At 42.6% G+C, this 25401-nt stretch overlaps 1 long non-coding RNA gene across 1 annotated transcript; it reads right to left on the reverse strand.

Moving 5' to 3' along the window:
• Nucleotides 1–1293: 1293 nt before the first annotated feature.
• Nucleotides 1294–4013, reverse strand: LOC123098658 (uncharacterized). The gene is made up of 4 exons (XR_006447954.1): nucleotides 3709–4013; nucleotides 3455–3598; nucleotides 1809–3369; nucleotides 1294–1720 (listed from the first exon to the last, which is right to left on the reverse strand). It is a non-coding gene; the product is annotated as an uncharacterized lncRNA (long non-coding RNA).
• Nucleotides 4014–25401: the final 21388 nt, after the last annotated feature.

Below are 25401 nucleotides of genomic sequence, written 5' to 3' on the forward strand. Positions count from 1 at the left end.
TCATCGGCGGTGGCCTCAGTGTTCGCACAAACGAAAATGTGTTTGAATGTGGTTAATCCTAAGGTGTCTGTCTCCCTCTCTCTCTCTCCTCCCTCTCCCTCTCTCTTGCTTTCTCTCACTCTCGCGATGAGAAATCTGTTGTTTTTTCCTGTGATGTTTTTCAGTGGTATGCATGTGTAGTTATGGATGTTTCCTTTTCCATATATAGTTATAGTGAGTGTTTATTTGCAATCTGGATAGCCGCTGGTACGAAAAAACGGATCGTGCGCTATAGATTATAAATTTGCTTCCAGAACAATATTTAAAAATATTTAACAGGTAAAATTAGCATCATATTCAGATTCCACACATTTTTCTAATCAAACTTCATATATAACATGTTTAAATTAGAGTTGCAGTTTAAAAGATATGGATAATTTAGAAAATCATTTGTTTGACTTAAATTAAATATCTTCCAAACTAATATTTTAAAATACTTAACAGTTAATAATAATCACATATTCATATTCTAAATATTTTTCTAAGCAAACTCCATATATAACATGTTCAAATCGGAGTGACGGTTTAAAAGATATGGATGATTTAGAAAAGCATTTGTTTGACTTAAATATGATCCACGAATGAATTAACTAAAGGGGGTCGTAAAAATGTAAAATAACTGTTCAGGTGTGACTTAAGTCCGGAGTGCGAGTTAATTTCAAAAAAAACATTGAAGTTTTTTTGCAAAAAAGATGCGACGGACAGATGGGCAGAAAAAGTCCGTGTTTTATTATTAGGTAGAGATATGTGGGTTTGGTACGCTCACATCGAAAAACAAATGTGGGTATGACATGTACCATTTACCTCTATAATTTGATCAAAAAATTAGAAAGGCACGAACCATGTTTGTGTATAATCTGACAATAAGAAAAGTAAAAAGCAACAAGGGGTACCCTCTCTTAAATAATAACATACCATGTACGTGTATAATCTGATCAAAAATTACGAAACATTGGTTCTTTTTCTCTGCTCTAAATGTGGGTTAGACATATATACAAACTAGATCATTGATGGCGCCCGTTGCCGCGCCCGTCCATTTGTCTATTAAAATGGTAATAATTTCACTTTATATATGGTGAGATGGAACATGAAGGTTCAATACAAACTAAGTTGTGCTAAATTTAAGTACAACATCGAACGCAATTATCATGACAAGAATACAGACAACTCAGACAAAAAAACAGGTAAGTACAGGAGTTTTAGTTGCACCATGAACCATGGTAAGACAAAAAGACAACAATAAGATGATAAATACATGGTCTTCCCGAGAGTTGAAAGAATAAGCACAAACACCTTGTGTAATCTTGTTTTCTCTTATGAATTGTCCTCTCTTGATTGTTATGGTAGCTCGTTTACCCATGCTCATCATAACCCTGCACCTTTTTCTTGATTTTACTACATCTACTTCTAACTGGCAATTTATTAATTTATATGGTTTCCTAAACATTTAAGTCCTCACTTGTCATGATAAGTACAGTCCAAAGAGGATAAGGATAGTAGTGACCTCGTACCTCCTAGAAGAATGCAGGATATGTGAGTAAGGAACTTACCGTTCCTAGGTTTGAGGAGACAAAGGTGAGTATGGAATTTACGATTCCTTGTTTGAGGAAATAAAGGTTTTGTCCGTAGTGCATATACAGTACTCCATTGAAAGCTTCATAGACTAAAAAATCTGCTCGATCTGCCAGAAATCATAAAGCAATTAGCACATAATTTCCTCACGAATTCCCCAACCTTTAACACAAGTTATTCAATATTTGAGCGCTTACCTCAACTTCTTGTCCTTTATTTCATGGAATAATGTCCTCGTGGCTGCCTCGTGGTTACTTGCAAGATTTCCACATCCTACTATTCCAAATTGGACTCAACAGCCATATAATTATATCAACATGAGAATTATCCTGATCTATAAACGTCGATGTACATACAAGAATTGTTCTCTGTTTAAGACAAAACATGTGCATCTAGCAAAATAAGCAAACCTTGAGTGCACAATCTTTTTGGTTTGCATACCCTGCCATTCCTAGGAACTTCACTAAACTCGGTCTTTCTGGACACAAATAATAAACTCAATCAATAACCCCACTATGAAACATACCTAATCCATTGCCATCTAATTTGTGATGTGATTACTGGAACATGAAGAATCTATTAGGTTATTCTCCCAAAGAGTAATAGCAAAAATAATTAAACTAATCTCACATAAGACCATTGATTGAAAAGCTTGGTACATGAGCAGAACTGTAAAGTGATGCAAGAAGGCTGAAAAACTAAGCAATTTTCTATCTTATTGAACTTGCACAGCAAATATAATCAGAAGAGTCCATGAGGTAGGCCGGATAAAACGGCACACGCTTATCATTTAAAAGAGCATTCTTAGATTCTACCAACAACAATTATTATACCATTGAATAAAACTTGTGAACGATACTTTTTTCAACATATTTTTACCCGTCACCTGACCCATCACATCAGCAAGGAAACAGGACCTGCAAAACTGCAAATACATGGCAAAAATGAGATTTCCGTGAAAAGAAAAGGTTGCACATGCTAAAACTTAGTTAATTTGCTAGTACGCCTATGTACAAAGGCTGATCAAACTTCCAGCATTGATCATTATAAAGATGCTCGGACACGACAACAAAGTATTTTTGACTGGAGCCCTAAAGAGTTGTGAATGGACACACCAAATAATTATGCAGTGAGTGTCTCAGAATTGGTACACATGGTTCAGCACTACAATCCCAAGATGTACCAAAATCTACAAGTTTTGCTTCAGTGTGCACATGATTGGTGGCAGTACCAATATATTAGGAAAATCTCAATATGGGAAAGAAGCACACAGTAACATATAATTCTCTACAAGTAAATGTTGAGCGTAGGCAATTAATTGTTGAGGCAGAAACACTTTCATCATACACTTTTTAGGAATTCATAAAGAAAAGACTAAAAATAAAAGGAATGTTGCAAAGAGCAATTCAAGTCTAACGTATCTGAACTCTGAAGTTATATCCAGTGCCTTGGTGGAGCAACTGTAGACCCATCATAAAAGGAAAAAAATGAGGGGGCGGGGGTAATGAAGTTATATAATTAATTAGATCCCTACCATCAAGAAACAAAAATGCACTTGCAATCAGCTCCAACTTTAATTTTATTATGAAGAAAAAGGAAGGAAATAATACGTGAACTGAAGATTGTACCTGTCAAGCAAGTTCACGGGTGCACCATCGCAAGCCAATGCCCAACAATCAAGCGGTTCCCTGTACCAGTTTGTACGCTTCGTTCCAGGGAAAGAACCGGAGCTGACTCTGTTGGCGCATCATCCAATCCCTGTTCACAAGGAAATTGCACAGGGACGTCACGGCAACGTCGACGTGGATCTGGTGACGGGGAGAGAGAGGGAGAGAGAGCTCACCAGATCGCCGGGGCGCGCATGCGGCATGGCTCACGAGGGAGCGGACGTCGTCCGGAGTCGTCGAAGGCTTTCTTGAGCAGCAACCTCTGGAAGACCGTTCACTGTGTGTAGACGAACACGATTGCATGCTCCCTCGCCGCCAGACTGTTCGAGAGCTCGAGGAACACGATCATAATCCCGAAATCACGACAAGAACCGCCGGGGGGGGGGGGGGGGGGGGGGGGGGGGGGGGGGGGGGGGGGGGGTCTACTCACCTGAACAGGAAGCGCAGGCGGATGGCCCTTGGGGAGGGAGGGCGTGGTCAGGGAGCCAACGGCGGCGTTATGGTCGCTCTCGATGGGCATGTCCCTGAGCGACTCCAGCACGACGTTGAGGTTGACGTGCGCGGCGGCAGCCACCAACTTAGCCACGGCCGCCAGTGAGTAAACAACATCATGCACGACAATGAGTTGCGCACCGACGTGGCTACAGAGATCGCCGGCGCCCGCCACATGTATCCGGAGTTGCCCCTTTCACGTCATCTCCCTCTCTCCGTCGTTACGACAAAAGTGGCGGCGCACCTAGGTCTGGCCAGGTTGGGTGCGGGAAGGGAAGGGTGGTGGGAGATCGACAGAGAAGAATCAGGGTCGTCCATACGGGATCCGACGTTAACCCATGTCAAGGAACGAGAGGCCTTGGATTTTGCCACCGGAATAGCAGCCCCAGGACACCCGGCCCAGAAGCAGCCCACACGGGAGAGGAAAAAACTTGGACGGCGAGAGATCACCCAGATGCGTGATCGGACGGTCAAAAATAAAGGAGGCGTGAGAGGGCTCGCATTTGGTGCGGTTATACTGTCCTTAATGTCTGCCATGCAAAAATAGCGAAAATACCAGCAGATCAAAATGTTCACCTCAGAGAAAAATCAATATTGTATTTGAAAAATGTTAATCAAGCACTTGAAAAAACATTGAATAAGTATGTCAAAAATGTTAAATGTGTATAGAAAAAGATGTTCGTCATGTATTAAAAATATTAATCTTGCATTTGAAAATATGTTCATAAAACATTTTAAAATAAATATTGACCAAGTATGTGAAAAATGTTAATCGAGCATTTGAAAAATGAATGCGTATAGAAAAAATATTCATTGTGTATTAAAAAATGTTAATCTTGTATTTGTAAAATGTTACTCGGGCATTTGCAAAAAAACTTATAGAAAAATGTTGACCATGTATTCAAAAAAATATCTTGTATTTGTCATAAAGCATTCAAAAAATATTTTTAAAATGCATATCAAAAAAATGTTCGCAATGTATTCAAAAAATATTAAACTTGTATCTGAAAAATATGAAATGTTTACTCGAAAAATATATTATATATACCAAAAATGAGTATTGAAAAAGCATAAAAGCCCGTGAGGCAAGAAAAGAACAATAGATGCAAAACGAGAAAGAAACAAAGAAACAAAACTGAAATTAAGAAAAGATAGAATATAAAAAGAGATGTTAAAACCAAGAAATAAACAAAAGAAAACAGAAAGAAAGGAAAGAAAAGAAAAGGAAATGGTAAAAAAATAGAGAAAGAAATGAAGAAAAACCGGGAAAAGAAGAAAAAAAACCAGCGGAAAGCACGAATAAACACTAGAAAGCTAGTGAAACCCCGGCTGTTTTCCTTCAAACCCTTCAAACATAACACGTGCTGGCGTTGACTAGGTGGCTAGCAGCAGCTCGCTGGCGTTCTATCTTTTTCTCTAATATATTTCTTTTGAATAAACGCTAATGGCCAGCCCATTAGAGTAGATTTTTCAGGCGAGAGGTCCTACCGTCTCGCTATAAGCGAGATATAGGCCTCGCACACGCGTCAGGGAACGCACGACCGCGCCGGCCCAGTAGGGAGACCGAGCGGAGGCTTTGATTTTCCCTTCTTTTTTTCAAATTTTCTTTTGCTAGTCCCTTTATTTTCTTATATTTTTTCAAAAAAAATCTAATTATATAAACTTCAAAAGTTAAATTTACTATTTTTTTAAACAAACATGAATTTGTAAAAATGTTAACATAATGTAAATAATCTATTAGCATAAACTAAAAAATAGTGGCATGTACATTTTTAAAATATCATATCATATACACCTAAGAGATTCATCTCTACTATCTTATTTATCTTGACATGCAGCTTATCCACATCATGAAGTATGTCCATCAAATAGTTGGTCCCCACTAATCCAATTATCCTGACAAGTAGCTATGCCAACTCACCATGCAATCATGCATGCCCTCACTAAATTTAATTCTCTCAACATGCAACTATCTGATCTCACCATGTAATTAAATATGAAAAAGCTCGCATTGACATGCACCATGCTTGCTACTCATATTCAATATATAGTCTACAAATATATACTAATAAATTGTATGTACTTTAGTTTTTATTATCATATTTCTAGTACAAAAGCTAAAGTTTCATGCTGCCAAATCTTACAGAAATAACTGCATCCAGTTCTCATAGCAATGCCCTGGGTAGCATCTTTATTATAGTACCTAAGAGAACATACCCACTAACTTATTTATTTCAACATGCAATCATGCCACCTCATCATACAATTATGAATGGGATAAGACCCACCTCTACATGCAATCATGCATGGGAAAAGACCCACCACTACATTCAACCATGGGAAAATGTTTTTAATTTAATTATTCTACTTATGTTCAATAAATATTGTTATAACTATAAATATACTAAGTCACATATATTTTAAATTTTTGTTCTCATTTTCAACTCAAATTCATCAACCAACGCAACAACGGGCGGGGTATTCACTAGTTGAAAAAATGGTTAATACATATTCAAAAAATGTTCAAAAACATCTATTTGGAAAAAGTCAATCATGTATTTCAAAAATTGCTAAACGTGTGTAAAAATGTTCTTCATCTATGCAGAAAATTTACGGCTTGTATTAATAAAAGTAGATATCTTTTTTTGCAGGTGAAATAAAAGTAGATATCAAAAGCGTAAAATGTTAATATGCATACAAATAATTTTTCAGATGTATAGAGAAAATATACAATGTGTATAAAATGGCGTCAAAAACATATATTTGAAAAAAAGCATATTAGGTATTCAAAAAAATTAAACATGTGTAAAACAATTCCTTATGTATATGAAAATATACAATGTATATGGAAAAAAGTAGACATCAAAGCATATATTTGAAATATATGTTAATCATGTATTTTACAAATGTTCACGTGTACAAAAAGGCTTCGGATGTATAAAAAATGCACAATTTATATGACAAAAGCACATAAAACTTATATTTAAAAAAATCATGTATATAGAAAATGCTCAACATATTCAAAAAAATATTCTAGATGTATAAAAAAATCTAAAACTTGTAGTGAAAAAGGTAGAAATGTATTGAGAAAAAGCAAAAGAAAAACAAAATAATGAAAAGAGGGAAATAAAAGAAAAGGAAAAAAAGGAATATCAAGAAAACTATAAAGAAAAACACATAAAGAAAGAAAAAACAATTGAAAACTGATGAAAACATAAAAAATACATAGAAAGGGATATAATAGAAAAGACATTGAGAACCAAAGGCAGCATATAAAACTGTAAAGGAAACACATATAAAAGAAAGAAAAGAAAAAGAATATGGTGAAAACCGTCAAGAAAAACGTAAAAAGAAGAAGATGAAAATGAGATCAGTCCAACCAAAAGATGGAAAGAAGGAAAAAAATGAAACTCTACGATGAGCGAGTGACTGAACAAGAAAAACCAAGAGAACGGGCTGGCTTTGGAAAATCATCTACACAAAAACTTGAGGCAAAATGTAATACAGATTGTTACCGGCGACACACAGCCCTGGCGGGCGACGAGAGAAAAAATATGATATGAAAAAATAGGAGAGAAAAAAAAACCCAAGAGAAGCAAAAGTAACTTTCGAAGGTTTAGTTACGGAAGCCCTGCCCAATGGAATGTTCCGCATTCAGCTAGAGAATGGCACCATCAGGCCATCCATCGATAGCATGCAAAATGCTCAGGCTTAGACCAGGCTTTTGTGGCATGACACGAGGTGTGAAGGAAAGACACAACGCATTGTAAGCCTTATCCAAGGTAAGATGGGCCGGACCAACACGATAACATGTCTTAGGCCATGCCGAGCTGGAAAATTAAGCAAACGGGCGGTAAGGCCCTGTAAAAAATATAGCGGGCTCGCATGGGCATGGCCAAGACCTAGAAGAAAAGGCATGAAAAGAGAAGATGTAGCCCACATCACAAGCCACAAACCATGCGGCCTTTCTCTTACTTATCCATGCTTACCACACATCCATCTCTTTCTCTCCTTATAGTCACACAACCCAGTAATCCAGAGTGAAGCTACCTCACTACCGCTGCCTCCTCCACCTCACCACTGCGGCCTCCTCCACCTCACCTCCGCGGCCTCCTCTGCCTCACAAACATCACATACGCGCCATTCACCCCGCCGCCTCCTCAGCGCTGTCCTAGCCCAACTTCTCCCCACTCCACTCCTCTTGTCAGCCCGGCGATCCTCTCTCCACCTGTTTACGAAAAAAGGACGTCCGGACCGGCCCACTGACAACTACAAGACTGTGTGGATGGCAAAACACATCTGAACCGCGCGGTCCGAACGAATGCTAGCGGTTTGAGGGTCCACGAGATGCCCTAATTAACGTATATCACGTGTAGTGCTAAAAAAGGACGGGTTGACATCGTATTGGAGAAAGGCATGTTTTTTTAAGCAAATGGGCTAAGGCAGGTGCACAACTACGTTGAGACCAAACTAGGCCCAGCCAAAACTAGTGAATGATGATAGAGAAACTTGGCAAGGCAAACAAATGGTGTATGCCCCGTCACTCGGCAGGGCAGGACAGTCTGGCCCTCACACAATCACGTGATATTGTGTGGTTGCCGTTTGACTAGGTGGTGCATACCAAACCACTCTAATCCGCTGCAGACGAAACATGAGATATAACGAGATAAGGTTGCTCGTAATTGAAGTATCATAAACAGTATCATGCATGCCAACTAGTCAATTTTAATGAGATGACATATAATTAAATAAAAAAAGCCTTGAGTATCATAGAGTTAAATAAATTTTTGATGCATAAACTTGCACTTGATGTACAACTTCATACATAAACTTGAAAAATGACACAAATTGACCCTACAACTTGCGTTTCACATACATTCGAGTACATTTCCGTTGATGCGTTAACTCTCCGTTAAATATTGCACGCCGGTTGACCCAGGCTTCTGTACCTACATGTGGGTCCCGCCTGTCAGTAGCTTAGATTAAAACAGAAACATTACAAAAATCAATGAGCAAAACAAGATCAAAGTAACACGTCACCCGCGAATGGCTCGCACGCATCACGTGCTAGCCACTACACTACCTTGTATTTTTGTGTTATTTTCTAGAGATAGATTTTATTTAGACTGTGAGGAAGAATAACTGATTTCAAGCGCAAAATGCGCCGGATTTGAACAATGTTTTTTTTCTTGATTTCGGTTTTTTTTTCTGGGAGGTACTGAAATACCCGGTTTTCAGAAAATCTTGTATTTTTCAAGTTTTTTTGTTCATTTTCTCAAACGAATTTCGAATTAAAAAATTTACTCTAAAAATAGAATTTGTTTAATCCCCTATCTGACAAGCTGTGTTCAACATTATAGCAATCAGCTTGTCATGTTTCTATGAGAAGGGTGGGGGTTCGAGACGTCGCCAACGCACCTCGTCCACTTCTTTAATTAAAAGGGTTATTCAATGCTAGAAATATACATTTTTGTGTATCAGTTGTTATGGTTCACGCTTTATCACTTGGACAAAAGTTGTTATGTAAAACATATGCATATGAGCTCTATTTGATAATATCTGACCTTTTCAATTTTAAAATTCTATTTTTTTAACGATACCAAAAATATTCGGGGCTCGAATTTTCAATTAGCAGTTGATGGGGAAAACAGTGATGAGAAAACGCACACAAATAGTATACCCTGTGCAACACACATTAGATTCAAATCAATTTTTCCTGATAAAATATATAAATAACAATACATCTCTAAGATTTGGCTCCTCCTCCTCCTCCTCCAAGAAAGAAAGTTAGATTTCGTGCCTCTCGCCGGCGCCGGCGCAGGTCCGCCTCGTCTCCGGTGGCCCTAGGGCCATGGAGGCGCGGTGGATCCTGGCAAGGGCCGGCGAGAGGGCTCCGTTTTTAGTCCTTTTTTTCAATCTTGTTAGGGTTTGTGTCCTACTCAGGAAGGCGAGACGGCGGCGGCTCCCTGAAGATGGAATAAAGGTCTCCCCGCCTAGCCCCCGTTCTGGCGGTGCGTCTAGCATCGTTGGTGGGCGTGTGGAGGTGTGTCTCCGGCAGATCTATCTTTGGTGGATTTGCTCGGATCTCGTCGTTGTTCGTCTACGTTCGTGTGTCTTCGGTTTGGATCCTTCCGATCTACGTTATTTTTCATCGGCGGCGGTTGCTGTTCTGGGGTGCTGGTCCTATGGGGCCTTAGCACGACGACTTCCCGACTGTCTACTACAACAAGTTGTGCCCGGCTCCGGCGATGGAGGGGCGATGACGGCGGCGCGCCTTCGGCTCGCTTCGGTGCTTGTAGTCGTCGCTAGATGGTCTACGAATCTGGATGTAATTTTTATTTCTAGTATTCGTTGTATTGTCATGATTGAAGATGAATAGATTGAAAGTTTTTCCAAAAAAAAAAAAACAATACATCTCTAATATTAACAAGAAATAGCAGCTTCTGCAGTGGCTAGTATCTGACGCGTGCAACTTGATGTTTTGAGTTCGAAACCTAAAAAAATTATCACTTAAATTTTATATAAAACGAACAAAAAATACTGAAATCAAGGCGGCCTGTGCAGCGTTGTTTTGGCTTCAGAACAGCTATTCTTCTAAACACTATAGATAACGTCAATCTAACATTATTAGCATAAATATTTGGTGCGTGCGTGGCCACTTCCTGAGTTTGAATCCTTTCCGGTTCACTAATTTTTTTTCCTTGCTATTGATGGGTGAGACCCATGCGTGGTTTGGAGCGTGGGTGAGTTGAGGAGCAGTGTTTAATGAAGAGTAAACGGTATGAACGAAAATGTACTCAAACGTACTCGAAATGCAAATTGTAGGGTCATTTTGTGTCATTTTTAAAATTTATGTACTCCCTCCGTCTGAAAATACTTGTCGCGAAAATGGATACAGATGGATGCATCTAAAAATAAAATACATCTAGATACTTCCATTCTCCGGACAAGTATTTCCGGACAGAAGGAGTATCATTTTGTACATCAAATGCAAGTTTATGTATCAAAAGTATAATTAACTCAGTATCATACTATCATGATACCGTATCATATTAGATGATGTATTATTTTTTGTCATACATCACAATAAATAAATTTTTTTATGATACCAACATATAATATTATGCATTACGAATGTAGTATGATATTAGCATATAATACTCCCCGAGCATAAGGCCAAAGCGAGGCGTCGTCTCACGGAAAAAAATTATATGAGGCCAGGTCTCATATAAAGCAGGTGAGACCCGTCCTAATGGATGACACGTGGCATTCACAAATCACAAAGCATCTAATTTCTCCTCCTCCCAATTTCAGATAAAAGGTGGGATAAATGCTTTGTGATTTGTAAATGCCACGTGTTATTCATTAGGATGGGTTTCACCTGCTAATCCGTGAGACTTGGTCTCATGGAATTTTTTTCCATGCTTAATGTACCAAATTGCATGCATGCATGCACCGGGAACGCAATGCCCGATACCTTGAGCGCACACGCGCTAGCACATGGAAACTTAGATTCTTAGGCTGGTCATAGTGGGAGTAACATAAGTAGTAACATAGATGCCACATAAGCAAAAATGGTGATGTGACAAGTAGTTAATGAGGAGAGAGGCAAATAGAGTAACATAATATGTTACCATCACATAGCGGTTTCCAATGCATAATGAGTCTACAAAGTAATAAATGAAGGCAACTATGTTACCACACCTATAACACTACCCACTATGAAGGTAGTAATATAGACTAGTAACATATGTATGTTACTAGTCCAAGTTACTCCCCACTATGACCAGCCTTATATGGGTCCCTGTTTACGTGGCCGCCGCAAGGACGCGTCGTCTCCGGTAGTAGGTTTACTTATAGACGCTAGGTACCTATGCATGCATGGTCATGACTCACCGGCCGGCAACGCAGTGCCCGAGACCCTGAGAGCATCTTCAATAGCCGTCGCGCGGTACGCTAAAAATCAGTTTACAGTGCGCCGATCACCTGCTTTGGCGCGGCGAGGAACGTTGGCTCCAGCGGCCGCGATAAATTTAGCACGCGCGTAACTCCAGTAGACGCGCTAAAATGTAACATGCGCTCTCACACAAACAACATATACACCCAAACACAAGCATAAAAATAAACACAAACAAAATAAATCACAATAAATAGTTTAATTTCGTTACAACTCAAACAAATAGTTTATTTTTCAATACAACAAATAGTTCAATAATACAACATCAAATCGCACAAATCATGATGCTTTTTGTCAGCCATTCCAAGCCCGCCACTCCTCAATGAGATCCTTCTAAATATCATCATGCGCTTCGGGGCGTCGAATGACATGATAAGAGGCAACAAAATAGGCCGCCCTTTCAACCCTCCGCCGCACTCGCACGGAATGTTCCAAGAGCTCATAATGAGAGTAGTCTACATCTTGACCACGCTTATTCTCATATTGTGCATGATCACATAAGCATGCATGATGTACCAAATTATCTTTTGATCACAAAATCTAGCCGGTCCTCTCACAATAGCAAATTGGACTTGCAATCCCAAAAGCTCTCTCCACATCTTTTTTCTAGCCGCCGCCTAAGCATTGTGGAAATCAATATTTATCTTATATTCTGTTTTTTTTCAACGGCTTCACAAATGTTTGCCACTTTGGGTAGATGCCATCTGCAAGATAGTAGCCATAGTTGTATGTACAACCATTTGCTACAAACTGCACCGGTGGCAGTTCACCATTTGCAATTTTATTCATCAGTGGTGACCGGTTGACAACGTTGATGTCATTCAAAGATCCAGGCAATCCAAAAAAAGCATATTAAATCCAAGTCTCTTGATCGGCCACCGCTTCAAGGATTATAGTGAAACCCTATCTTTGGCCATGGAATTGCGCATGCCATGCCTTAGGACAATTCTTTCAACTCCAATGCATGCAATCTATTGAGCCAAGCATACGTGGGAAGTCGCGAGCTTTGTTCATCTCCAATAGCCTTGCGGCTTCTTCAGCATTGGGAGATCTCAAAATACTCCTGGCCAAACACTTGCATAATTCCGACTGCGAAGCGCTTGACACACATGATGGCTTGGCTCTCACCCATGGTTAAGCAATCATCAACTAGATCAGCGGGGATATCGTAGGACAACATATGCAAAGCGGCTGTCCCTTTTGAAAGATGCTATGCCTGAGCTCTCGGCGGCATTCCTCATTTGCTGAAAAAACCGGTCATGGCTCGCTAGTTTCTCTGCAATGCGTCTGAACAACTAGGTGCTCATCCTAAACCGGCGACGAAAGTACGATTCGGGGTATGTGGGATTCTCCACAAAATAGTGCCTCATCAATCTGTTGTGGGCATCGATCGCATCCCTCCAAATTTTCTGCCGACCCATAACCGAACCACCGTGCTTCAGTTTTTTATTGATGTGCATAGCTAGGATCATTGCAAGATCCTCCTCCTCTTCCATATCAAATTCTTCATCGGAATAATCATACGACGAAATCATCTACAATGTTCAACTTAAACTAAGCAATAAAAACTACAAACAACATGCACCAAATTCATGTGAAAAATTTGAAGTTGAAGGAATACATACCTTGCGAGCGTTTTGTCGAACACCTTGCGGGCGCCGAGCGGCAGTGGGCGGCCGGGCGCTGTTCGTCGAAGGACTGCCGCGCGCAACTGGCGGCGGTGACTAGAGGAAGACGGAGGAAGCCGTGGCGGTGCAGAGATAGTCCGGGGAAGCGCCGGAACGGTCGCCGGAAGAAACAGGGTGGCGCGGGCGGCGGTGGCGCCAGCGGCTGGATGGGTAGGTGGAGTTGCAAGCGAGTGCTCAAGAGTCCAGTGCTCGAGAGCGGGCACAGCAAATAAGCGACGCGCGATAGCGTTTCGTCCCACGTGCTAAACTAAAAATGCCGCGCGCGCGGTTTTTACGCCTCCGCTGGAGTGCCTGAAGCGATAGCGCGCGTAAAAAATGCTAATTTTTCAGCTCGACACTTATAGCGTGGCTGTTGAAGATGCACTGAGCACACGCCCTAGCACATGGAAACTTCTTCCATTCTTCCATGCTATCCCCGTTCACGTGGCCGCCCGCGTGGCCTAAGGAGACCTGACCTCGTACTAGTAGTCTAGAGGGTGCATTTGCTGGGTTGGTCGGTGCTCCACTGGAGGTGCCAGCACAGGAGACATGTCTGATGTCGTGGAGACAACGACACGGCCGATGGGCCATGATCTGGCTAGCCGCGCCGTCGTTGGTCATTTGTTAGGGTAGTCATAGTAAAAGTAACTTAGCTAGTACTCCCTCCGTTCCGGTTTAGACTGGTTACAGTGGGAGTAACTTCAGCAGTAACATCGAGTTCAATTCATCAAATTTTCTTATATGGTGGTGAGTTAATGGGAAGAGAGGTAGTTATGCTAACTTAGCTAGTTACTGTAACATCACATGCCCCAATGCAATATGAGTCTATAACCTAATAAATGAAGCATTGCATGTTACTACACTTATGTTACTATCTACTATGAAGGTAGTAACATAGTCTAGGGATATGTGTATGTTACTAGTATATGTTACTCATCATTGTGGCTAGTCTTATTAGGCTGGTTGTAATGGGGAGTATCATATACTAGTATCATGCATATGATACTAGTGTATGATACTGTTGGGGAACGTTGCAGAAAATTAAAATTTTTCTACGGTTTCACCAAGATCCATCTACGAGTTCATCTAAGCAACGAGTCTAGGGAGAGAGTTTGCATCTACATACCACTTGTAGATCGCGTGCGGAAGCTTGCAAGGTGATGATGTAGTCGTACTCGACGTGATTCAAATCACCGATGACCTGCGCCGAACGGACGGCACCTCCGCGTTCAACACACGTACGGAAACAGCCACGTCTCCTCCTTCTTGATCCAGCAAGGAAGGGAGGAGAGGTTGAGGGAGATGGCACCAGCAGCAGCACGACGGCATGGTGTTGGTGGAGCTGCAGTACTCCGGCAGAGCTTCGCTAAGCACTATGGAGTTGGAGGAGGTGTTGGGGAGGGAGAAGGAGGCAACCAAAGGCCAGGTGTTCAGGTATGAAGTCCCTCCTCTCCCCCCACTATATATAGGGGTGCCAAGGGGGGTGGCCGGCCCTAGGAGATCAAATCTCCTAGGGGGTGCGGCGGCCAAGGGGGGATTCCCTCCCCCCCAAGGCACCTAGGAGGTGCCTTCCACTAGTAGGACTCCTCCCCCTTGGAAACCCTAGGCGCATGGGCCTTGTGGGGCTGGTGCCCTTGGCCCATGTAGGCCAAGGCGCACCCCCTACAGCCCATGTGGCCCCCGGGGATGGGTGGCCCCACCCGGTGGGCCCCCGGGACCCCTCCGGTGGTCCCGGTACAATACCGATAACCCCGAAACTTGTCCCGATGCCCGAAACAGGACTTCCCATATATAAATCTTTACCTCCGGACCATTCCAGAACTCCTCGTGACGTCCGGGATCTCATCCGGGACTCCGAACAACATTCGGGTTACTGCATATACATATCCCTACAACCCTAGCGTAACTGAACCTTAAGTGTGTAGACCCTACGGGTTCGGGAGACATGCAGACATGACCGAGACTCTCTTAGTCAATAACCATCAGCGGGATCTGGATACCCATGATGGCTCCCACATGCTCCTCGATGTTGTCATCGGATGAACCACTATGTCGAGGATTCGATCAAACCCTGTATACAATTCCCTTTGCCAATCGGTACGTTACTTGCCCGAGACTCGATCGTCGGTATCCCAATACCTTGTTCAGTCTCGTTACCGGCAAGTCACTTTACTCGTACCGTAATGCATGATCCCGTGTCCAACACCTTGGTCACTTTGAGCTCATTATGATGATGCATTACCGAGTGGGCCCAGAGATACCTCTCCGTCATACGGAGTGACAAATCCCAGTCTCGATCCGTGTCAACCCAACAGCTACTTTCGGAGATACCTGTAATGCACCTTTATAGTCACCCAGTTACGTTGTGACGTTTGGCACACCCAAGGCATTCTTACGGTATCCGGGAGTTACACGATCTCATGGTCGAAGGAAGAGATACTTGACACTTGCAAAGCTCTAGCAAAACGAACTACACGATCTTTTATGCTATGCTTAGGATTGGGTCTTGTCCATCACATCATTCTCCTAATGATGTGATCCCGTTATCAACGACATCCAATGTCCATAGTCAGGAAACCATGACTATCTGTTGATCACAACGAGCTGGTCAACTAGAGGCTTACCAGGGACATAGTGTGGTCTAAGTATTCACACGTGTATTACGATTTCCGGATAATACAGTTATAGCATGAATACAAGACAATTATCATGAACAATGAAATATAATAATACTTTTATTATTGCCTCTAGGGCATATTTCCAACAGTCTCCCACTTGCACTAGAGTCACTAATCTAGTTACATTGTGATGAATCGAACACCCATAGAGTTCTGGTGTTGATCATGTTTTGCACGCGAGAGAGGTTTAGTCAGCGGATCTGCGACATTCAGATCCGTGTGCACTTTGCAAATCTCTATGTCTCCATCTTGAACATTTTCACGGATGGAGTTGAAACGACGCTTGATGTGCCTGGTCTTCTTGTGAAACCTGGGCTCCTTTGCGAGGGCAATAGCTCCAGTGTTGTCACAGAAGAGTTTGATCGGCCCCGACGCATTGGGTATGACTCCTAGGTCGGTGATGAACTCCTTCACCCAAATTGCTTCATGTGCTGCCTCCGAGGCTGCCATGTACTCCGCTTCACACGTAGATCCCGCCACGACGCTCTGCTTGCAGCTGCACCAGCTTACTGCTCCACCATTCAACATATACACGTATCCGGTTTGTGACTTAGAGTCATCCGGATCTGAGTCGAAGCTAGCGTCGACGTAACCCTTTACGACGAGCTCTTCGTCTCCTCCATAAACGAGAAACATGTCCTTTGTCCTTCTCAGGTACTTTAGGATATTCTTGACCGCTGTCCAGTGTTCCTTGCCGGGATTACTTTGGTATCTTGCTACCAAACTTACGGCAAGGTTTACATCGGGTCTGGTACACAGCATGGCATACATAATAGATCCTATGGCTGAAGCATAGGGGATGACACTCATCTCTTCTTTATCTTTTGCCGTGGTCGGTGACTGAGCTGAGCTCAGTCTCATACCTTGTAACATAGGCAAGAACCCCTTCTTGGACTGATCCATTCTGAATCTCTTCAAAAACTTATCAAGGTATGTACTTTGTGAAAGACCTATGAGGCGTCTCGATCTATCTCTATAGATCTTGATGCCTAATATATAAGCAGCTTCTCCAAGGTCCTTCATTGAAAAACACTTATTCAAGTAGGCCTTAATGCTGTCCAGAAATTCTATATTATTTCCCATCAGGAGTATGTCATCTACATACAATATGAGAAATGCCACAGAGCTCCCACTCACTTTCTTGTAAACGCAGGCTTCTCCATAAGTCTGCATAAACCCAAACGCTTTGATCATCTCATCAAAGCGAATGTTCCAACTCCGAGATGCTTGCACCAGTCCATAAATGGATCGCTGGAGCTTGCATACTTTGTTAGCGTTCTGAGGATCGACAAAACCTTCCGGCTGCATCATATACAGTTCTTCCTTAAGATGCCCGTTAAGGAATGCTGTTTTGACGTCCATCTGCCATATCTCATAATCATAGTATGCGGCAATTGCTAACATGATTCGGACGGACTTTAGCTTCGCTACGGGAGAGAATGTCTCGTCGTAGTCAATCTCTTGAACCTGTCGATAACCCTTAGCGACAAGTCGAGCTTTATAGATGGTAACATTACCATCCGCGTCCGTCTTCTTCTTAAAGATCCATTTGTTTTCTATCGCTCGCCGATCATCGGGCAAGTCTGTCAAAGTCCATACTTTGTTTTCATACATGGATTCTATCTCGGATTTCATGGCTTCAAGCCATTTGTTGGAATCCGGGCCCGTCATTGCTTCTTCATAGTTCGAAGGTTCATTGTTGTCTAACAACATGATTTCCAGGACAGGGTTGCCGTACCACTCTGGTGCGGAACGTGTCCTTGTGGACCTACGAAGTTCAGTAGTAACTTGATCCGAAGTACCTTGATCATTATCATGGTTTTCCTCTTCAGTTGGTGTGGGCATCACAGGAATGGTTTCCTGTGCTGCGTCACTATCCCGCTCAAGAGGTAGTACTTCATCGAGTTCTACTTTCCTCCCACTTACTTCTTTCGAGAGAAACTCTTTTTCCAGAAAGCATCCGTTCTTGGCAACAAAGATCTTGCCTTCGGATCTTAAGTAGAAGGTATACCCTATAGTTTCCTTAGGGTATCCTATGAATACGCATTTTTCCGACTTGGGTTCGAGCTTTTCAGGTTGAAGTTTCTTGACATAAGCTTCGCATCCCCAAACTTTTAGAAACGACAGCTTAGGTTTCTTTCCAAACCATAATTCATACGGTGTCGTCTCAACGGATTTAGACGGTGCCCTATTTAAAGTGAATGTAGCTGTCTCTAGAGCGTATCCCCAAAATGATAGTGGTAAATCGGTAAGAGACATCATAGACCGCACCATATCCAATAGAGTGCGATTACGACGTTCGGACACACCGTTTCGCTGAGGTGTTCCAGGCGGCGTGAGCTGTGAAACGATTCCACATTTCTTTAAGTGTGTACCAAATTCGTGACTTAAGTATTCTCCTCCACGATCTGATCGTAAGAATTTTATCTTTCGGTCACGTTGATTCTCCACCTCATTCTGAAATTCCTTGAACTTTTCAAAAGTCTCAGACTTGTGTTTCATTAAGTAGACATACCCATATCTACTCAAGTCATCTGTGAGAGTGAGAACATAACGATATCCTCCGCGAGCCTCAACGCTCATTGGACCGCACACATCGGTATGTATGATTTCCAACAAGTTGGTTGCTCGCTCCATTGTTCCGGAGAACGGAGTCTTGGTCATTTTACCTAAGAGGCATGGTTCGCACGTGTCAAATGATTCATAATCAAGAGACTCTAAAAGTCCATCAGCATGGAGCTTCTTCATGCGCTTGACACCAATGTGACCAAGGCGGCAGTGCCACAAGTATGTGGGACTATCGTTATCAACTTTAAATCTTTTGGCATCTACACTATGAACATGTGTAAAATTACGCTCGAGATTCATTAAGAATAAACCATTGACCATCGGAGCATGACCATAAAACATATCTCTCATATAAATCGAACAACCATTATTCTCAGACTTAAATGAGTAGCCATCTCGTATTAAACGAGATTCAGATACAATGTTCATGCTCAAACTTGGCACTAAATAACAATTATTAAGGTTCAAAACTAATCCCGTAGGTAAATGTAGAGGCAGCGTGCCGACGGCGATCACATCGACTTTGGAACCATTCCCGACGCGCATCGTCACCTCGTCCTTTGCCAGTCTCCGTTTATTCCGCAGCTCCTGCTGTGAGTTACAAATATGAGCAACGGCACCGGTATCAAATACCCAGGAGTTACTACGAGTACTGGTAAGGTACACATCAATCACATGTATATCAAATATACCTTTGGTGTTGCCGGCCTTCTTATCCGCTAAGTATTTGGGGCAGTTCCGCTTCCAGTGACCCTTCCCCTTGCAATAAAAGCACTCAGTCTCAGGCTTGGGTCCTTTCTTTGACTTCTTCCCGGTAACTGGCTTACCAGGCGCGGCAACATCTTTGCCGTCCTTCTTGAAGTTCTTCTTACCCTTGCCCTTCTTGAACTTAGTGGTCTTATTGACCATCAACACTTGATGTTCTTTCTTGATTTCAGCCTCTGCTGACTTCAGCATTGAGAACACTTCAGGAATGGTCTTTTCCATTCCCTGCATGTTGTAGTTCATCACAAAGCTCTTGTAGCTTGGTGGGAGCGACTGGAGGATTCTGTCAATGACCGCCTCATCTGGGAGGTTAATGTTCAGCTGGGTCATACGGTTGTGCAACCCAGACATCTTCAGGATGTGCTCACTGACAGAACTGTTTTCCTCCATCTTACAACTGTAGAACTTGTCGGAGACATCATATCTCTCGACCCGGGCATGAGCTTGAAAAACTAGTTTCAGCTCTTCGAACATCTCATATGCTCCGTGATGCTCAAAACGTTTTTGGAGCCCCGGTTCTAAGCTGTAAAGCATGCCGCACTGAACGAGGGAGTAATCATCAGCGCGAGACTGCCAAGCATTCATAATGTCTTGGTTCTCTGGGACGGGAGCGTCACCTAGCGGTCCTTCTAGGACATATTGTTTCCTGGCAGCTATGAGGATGATCCTCAGGTTCCGGACCCAGTCCGTATAGTTGCTACCATCATCTTTCAGCTTGGTTTTCTCTAGGAACGCGTTGAAGTTCATGTTGATATTAGCGTTGGCCATTGATCTACAAGACATATTTGCAAAGGTTTTAGACTAAGTTCATGATAATAAAGTTCTAATCAAATTATGAACTCCCACTTAGATTAGACATCCCTTTAGTCATCTAAGTGTTACACGATCCGAGTCGACCAGCCCGTGTCCGATCATCACGTGAGACGGACTAGTCATCGTCGGTGAACATTTTCATGTTGATCGTATCTTCCATACGACTCGTGTTCGACCTTTCGGTCTCCGTGTTCCGAGGCCATGTCTGTACATGCTAGGCTCGTCAAGTTAACCCTAAGTGTTTTCGCTGTGTAAAACTGTCTTACACCCGTTGTATGTGAACGTAAGAATCCATCACACCCGATCATCACGTGGTGCTTAGAAACGACGAACTGTAGCAACGGTGCACAGTTAGAGGAGAACACTTCTTGAAATTTTATAAGGGATCATCTTATTTACTACCGTCGTCCTAAGTAAACAAGATGCATAATACATAATAAACATCACATGCAATTATAGTTGTGACATGATATGGCCAATATCATATAGCTCCATTGATCTTCATCTTCGGGGCTCCATGATCATCTCGTCACCGGCTTGACACCATGATCTCCATCATCATGATCTCCATCATCGTGTCTTCATGAAGTTGTCACGCCAACGACTACTTCTACTTCTATGACTAACGTTTAGCAATAAAGTAAAGTAGTTTACATGACGTAATTCAATGACACGCAGGTCATACAAAAATAATGACAACTCCTATGGCTCCTGCCGGTTGTCATACTCATCGACATGCAAGTCGTGAATCCTATTACAAAGAACATGATCTCATACATCACAATTCATCATTCATCACAACTTCTGGCCATATCACATCACATGATCAATCGCTGCAAAAACAAGTTAGACGTCTTCTAATTGTTGTTGCATCTTTTACGTGGCTGCAATTGGGTTCTAGCAAGAACGTTTTCTTACCTACGAATCACCACAACGTGATTTTGTCAACTTCTATTTACCCTTCATAAGGGCCCTGTTCATCGATTCCGCTCCAACTAAAATGGGAGAGACAGACACCCGCCAGCCACCTTATGCAACTAGTGCATGTCAGTCGGTGGAACCGGTCTCACGTAAGCGTACGTGTAAGGTTGGTCCGGGCCGCTTCATTCCACAATACCGTCGAAGCAAGAAAAGACTAGTAGAGGCAAGTAAGATGACAAAATCCACGCCCACAACAAAATTGTGTTCTACTCGTGCAAAGAGAACTACGCATAGACCTAGCTCATGATGCCACTGTTGGGGAACGTTGCAGAAAATTAAAATTTTTCTACGGTTTCACCAAGATCCATCTATGAGTTCATCTAAGCAACGAGTCTAGGGAGAGAGTTTGCATCTACATACCACTTGTAGATCGCGTGCGGAAGCTTGCAAGGTGATGATGTAGTCGTACTCGACGTGATTCAAATCACCGATGACCTGCGCCGAACGGACGGCACCTCCGCGTTCAACACACGTACGGAAACAGCCACGTCTCCTCCTTCTTGATCCAGCAAGGAAGGGAGGAGAGGTTGAGGGAGATGGCACCAGTAGCAGCACGACGGCGTGGTGTTGGTGGAGCTGCAGTACTCCGGCAGAGCTTCGCTAAGCACTATGGAGTTGGAGGAGGTGTTGGGGAGGGAGAAGGAGGCAACCAAAGGCCAGGTGTTCAGGTATGAAGTCCCTCCTCTCCCCCCACTATATATAGGGGTGCCAAGGGGGGGTGGCCGGCCCTAGGAGATCAAATCTCCTAGGGGGTGCGGCGGCCAAGGGGGGATTCCCTCCCCCCCAAGGCACCTAGGAGGTGCCTTCCACTAGTAGGACTCCTCCCCCTTGGAAACCCTAGGCGCATGGGCCTTGTGGGGCTGGTGCCCTTGGTCCATGTAGGCCAAGGCGCACCCCCTACAGCCCATGTGGCCCCCGGGGATGGGTGGCCCCACCCGGTGGGCCCCCGGGACCCCTCCGGTGGTCCCGGTACAATACCGATAACCCCGAAACTTGTCCCGATGCCCGAAACAGGACTTCCCATATATAAATCTTTACCTCCGGACCATTCCGGAACTCCTCGTGACGTCCGGGATCTCATCCGGGACTCCGAACAACATTCGGGTTACTGCATATACATATCCCTACAACCCTAGCGTAACTGAACCTTAAGTGTGTAGACCCTACGGGTTCGGGAGACATGCAGACATGACCGAGACTCTCTTAGTCAATAACCATCAGCGGGATCTGGATACCCATGATGGCTCCCACATGCTCCTCGATGTTGTCATCGGATGAACCACTATGTCGAGGATTCGATCAAACCCTGTATACAATTCCCTTTGCCAATCGGTACGTTACTTGCCCGAGACTCGATCGTCGGTATCCCAATACCTTGTTCAGTCTCGTTACCGGCAAGTCACTTTACTCGTACCGTAATGCATGATCCCGTGTCCAACACCTTGGTCACTTTGAGCTCATTATGATGATGCATTACCGAGTGGGCCCAGAGATACCTCTCCGTCATACGGAGTGACAAATCCCAGTCTCGATCCGTGTCAACCCAACAGCTACTTTCGGAGATACCTGTAATGCACCTTTATAGTCACCCAGTTACGTTGTGACGTTTGGCACACCCAAGGCATTCTTACGGTATCCGGGAGTTACACGATCTCATGGTCGAAGGAAGAGATACTTGACACTTGCAAAGCTCTAGCAAAACGAACTACACGATCTTTTATGCTATGCTTAGGATTGGGTCTTGTCCATCACATCATTCTCCTAATGATGTGATCCCGTTATCAACGACATCCAATGTCCATAGTCAGGAAACCATGACTATCTGTTGATCACAACGAGCTGGTCAACTAGAGGCTTACCAGGGACATAGTGTGGTCTAAGTATTCACACGTGTATTACGATTTCCGGATAATACAGTTATAGCATGAATACAAGACAATTATCATGAACAATGAAATATAATAATACTTTTATTATTGCCTCTAGGGCATATTTCCAACAGATACTACCTCCCTAATGCATAGTATCATATATTAGTATCATGTAGTACTTTATTTATTGTCATGCATGACACAAAGTAACATAGCATTTAATATGATACGGTATCATGATATGATACTACACCCTCTCTTTCTTCATTTAATGCTATGACTCATCATTAAAATTGCCTAGTTGGTATGCATGATACTAGCTATGATACTACCATTACGACCAGCCTTAGGCCTAAAGACAACTTCTCTTAGATCAAGACATATAGTAATTTGCGCACATTAGTTCTTCCATTTCACTCTCAATGCACTCTCTCACATGCATGCACCCAATGAAAAAGCATGCATGAAGTGTATTAATCTCCCAGCCATGGCACCAATAACAATGACTTTTAATGCAACCAATGAAATGGTTGCATGCATGCCACTTTTTAAAACGAGGCATTATAAAAAAGGACATGCTTGTGATGCTGAGAGGCCTAATAAACCCGGACAGAGGAAGTACTAGTAACATAATGTACTTCAAAATAAATTTGTTTATGTGGCATGTATTTAAAAAGGAGAGATTTGTTTATAATAACATAGCGCTTCTCAAGAAATGATGAGTCTACGAGCTAATAAATGACTTCATTGACACTACTATTATGTTACTTTGCACTATGAAGATACTAGTAGTAAATTAGACTAGTGTCATATATATTCATGACACTCGTATAAGTTACTCTCCACTATCCCCACTATGACCAGCCTTACACATCTTCAAAAGAAAGGTTTCACCAACATCCCCTCGGGCGATAGCGATGGGATTCGACGAGGCGTGAAGCTGATCAGAAGCTGGTGTGATCAGTGTTGTGCACAACACAAGTTAGCCGTATCATTTTCTGAGGGAGGGGGTCGATGATGTTAGCTGTTGTGCGCCGGCCGTCGTGGAGCACGTACGAATTGGCTTGGTTACTTTGATCACTTGTCCCCCCCCCTCCCGCCCTATCGGTTTAAACACGTCGTCTGGTGTGATCAGTGTCGTCTACATAGTTTTATTGCCCCCCGCCCAGGTAATACTCCCTCCGTTCGGAAATACTTGTCATCAAAATGAATAAAAGGAAATGTATCTAGATGTATCTTAGTTCTAAGATACATCCCTTTTTGTTCATTTTGATGACAAGTATTTTCGGACGAAGGGAGTATCTGCAAAGCTCTGCCCCATCTCTGGCCTGGTACGAAGAGTTTAATGGGTTGGTCACTAGCGCTATTTTTTTTCTTTTTTTACCTTTTTTATCTGAGTATTGAAACTATATTAATTTACTGCTCCGAGCTTACCTAGCTAATAGGGAAAAAAATTATATGAGACCAGGTCTCACGATTAGCAGGTGAGACCCGCCATCTTATGGATGGCATGTGGCATTCACAAATCACAAAGCATTTAATCTCTCCCCCCCTGATTTCAGGTGGGGGTGTGGTAGATGCTTTGTGATTTGTGAATACACTACTACAAAAAGGGCTGCTAGTGGCGCACCTGTTTTCACTACTAATGGCGCACTACAGGTGCGCCACTAGCACCACGCCATTAGATTTTTTTCTAATGGCGCACCTGTGGTGCGCCATTAGTATTTGGCATACTAATGGCGCATTCGCTGGTGCGTCATTAGAATAGCCCACGGTGTGCCATTAGTATCTGGTATACTAATGGCGCACCACATAGAAGTGCGCCATTAGTAACAATATTTTTTCAAAAAAAAAATTCAAATATTTTTCCTTTTTTTCTTAATCTCAGTTCACTATGGCTTAATCTCAGGTCAAATCGCACTCCGTGGTCAAACTTTCCAAAAGGTCACCCATCCTCACACTACTCCAGCCCAAACACGCTTAACTTCAGAGTTCTATCCAACCCCAGCAACAGCTCACTTCACAGGCACTTATTGATATATCTAGCATATCAATCCTATTATACCTTGTTGATGTCTAGGACTTTGTTCATGTTCATGACTATGATGAAATTTTGAAAAATATTTCAAACTTCCTGGTCATATTACGTAATTCAAAAAAAATTTCAAAACCAATTTTTTTCTGTTACTAGTGGCGCACCACATCCACGGTGCGCCACTAGTAAGTTTGAAATTTTTTGATTTTTTTGCCTCTAGATCTTGAAAGCCCCGTAACTTTTTTCTGTTAGGTTTTTGGGGATTTTAAAAATGTTTAACTTCTTTTCTGTTAAAT

Source organism: Triticum aestivum, chromosome 1B (genome assembly GCF_018294505.1).
Source record: "Triticum aestivum cultivar Chinese Spring chromosome 1B, IWGSC CS RefSeq v2.1, whole genome shotgun sequence".
Taxonomy (NCBI): domain Eukaryota; kingdom Viridiplantae; phylum Streptophyta; class Magnoliopsida; order Poales; family Poaceae; genus Triticum; species Triticum aestivum.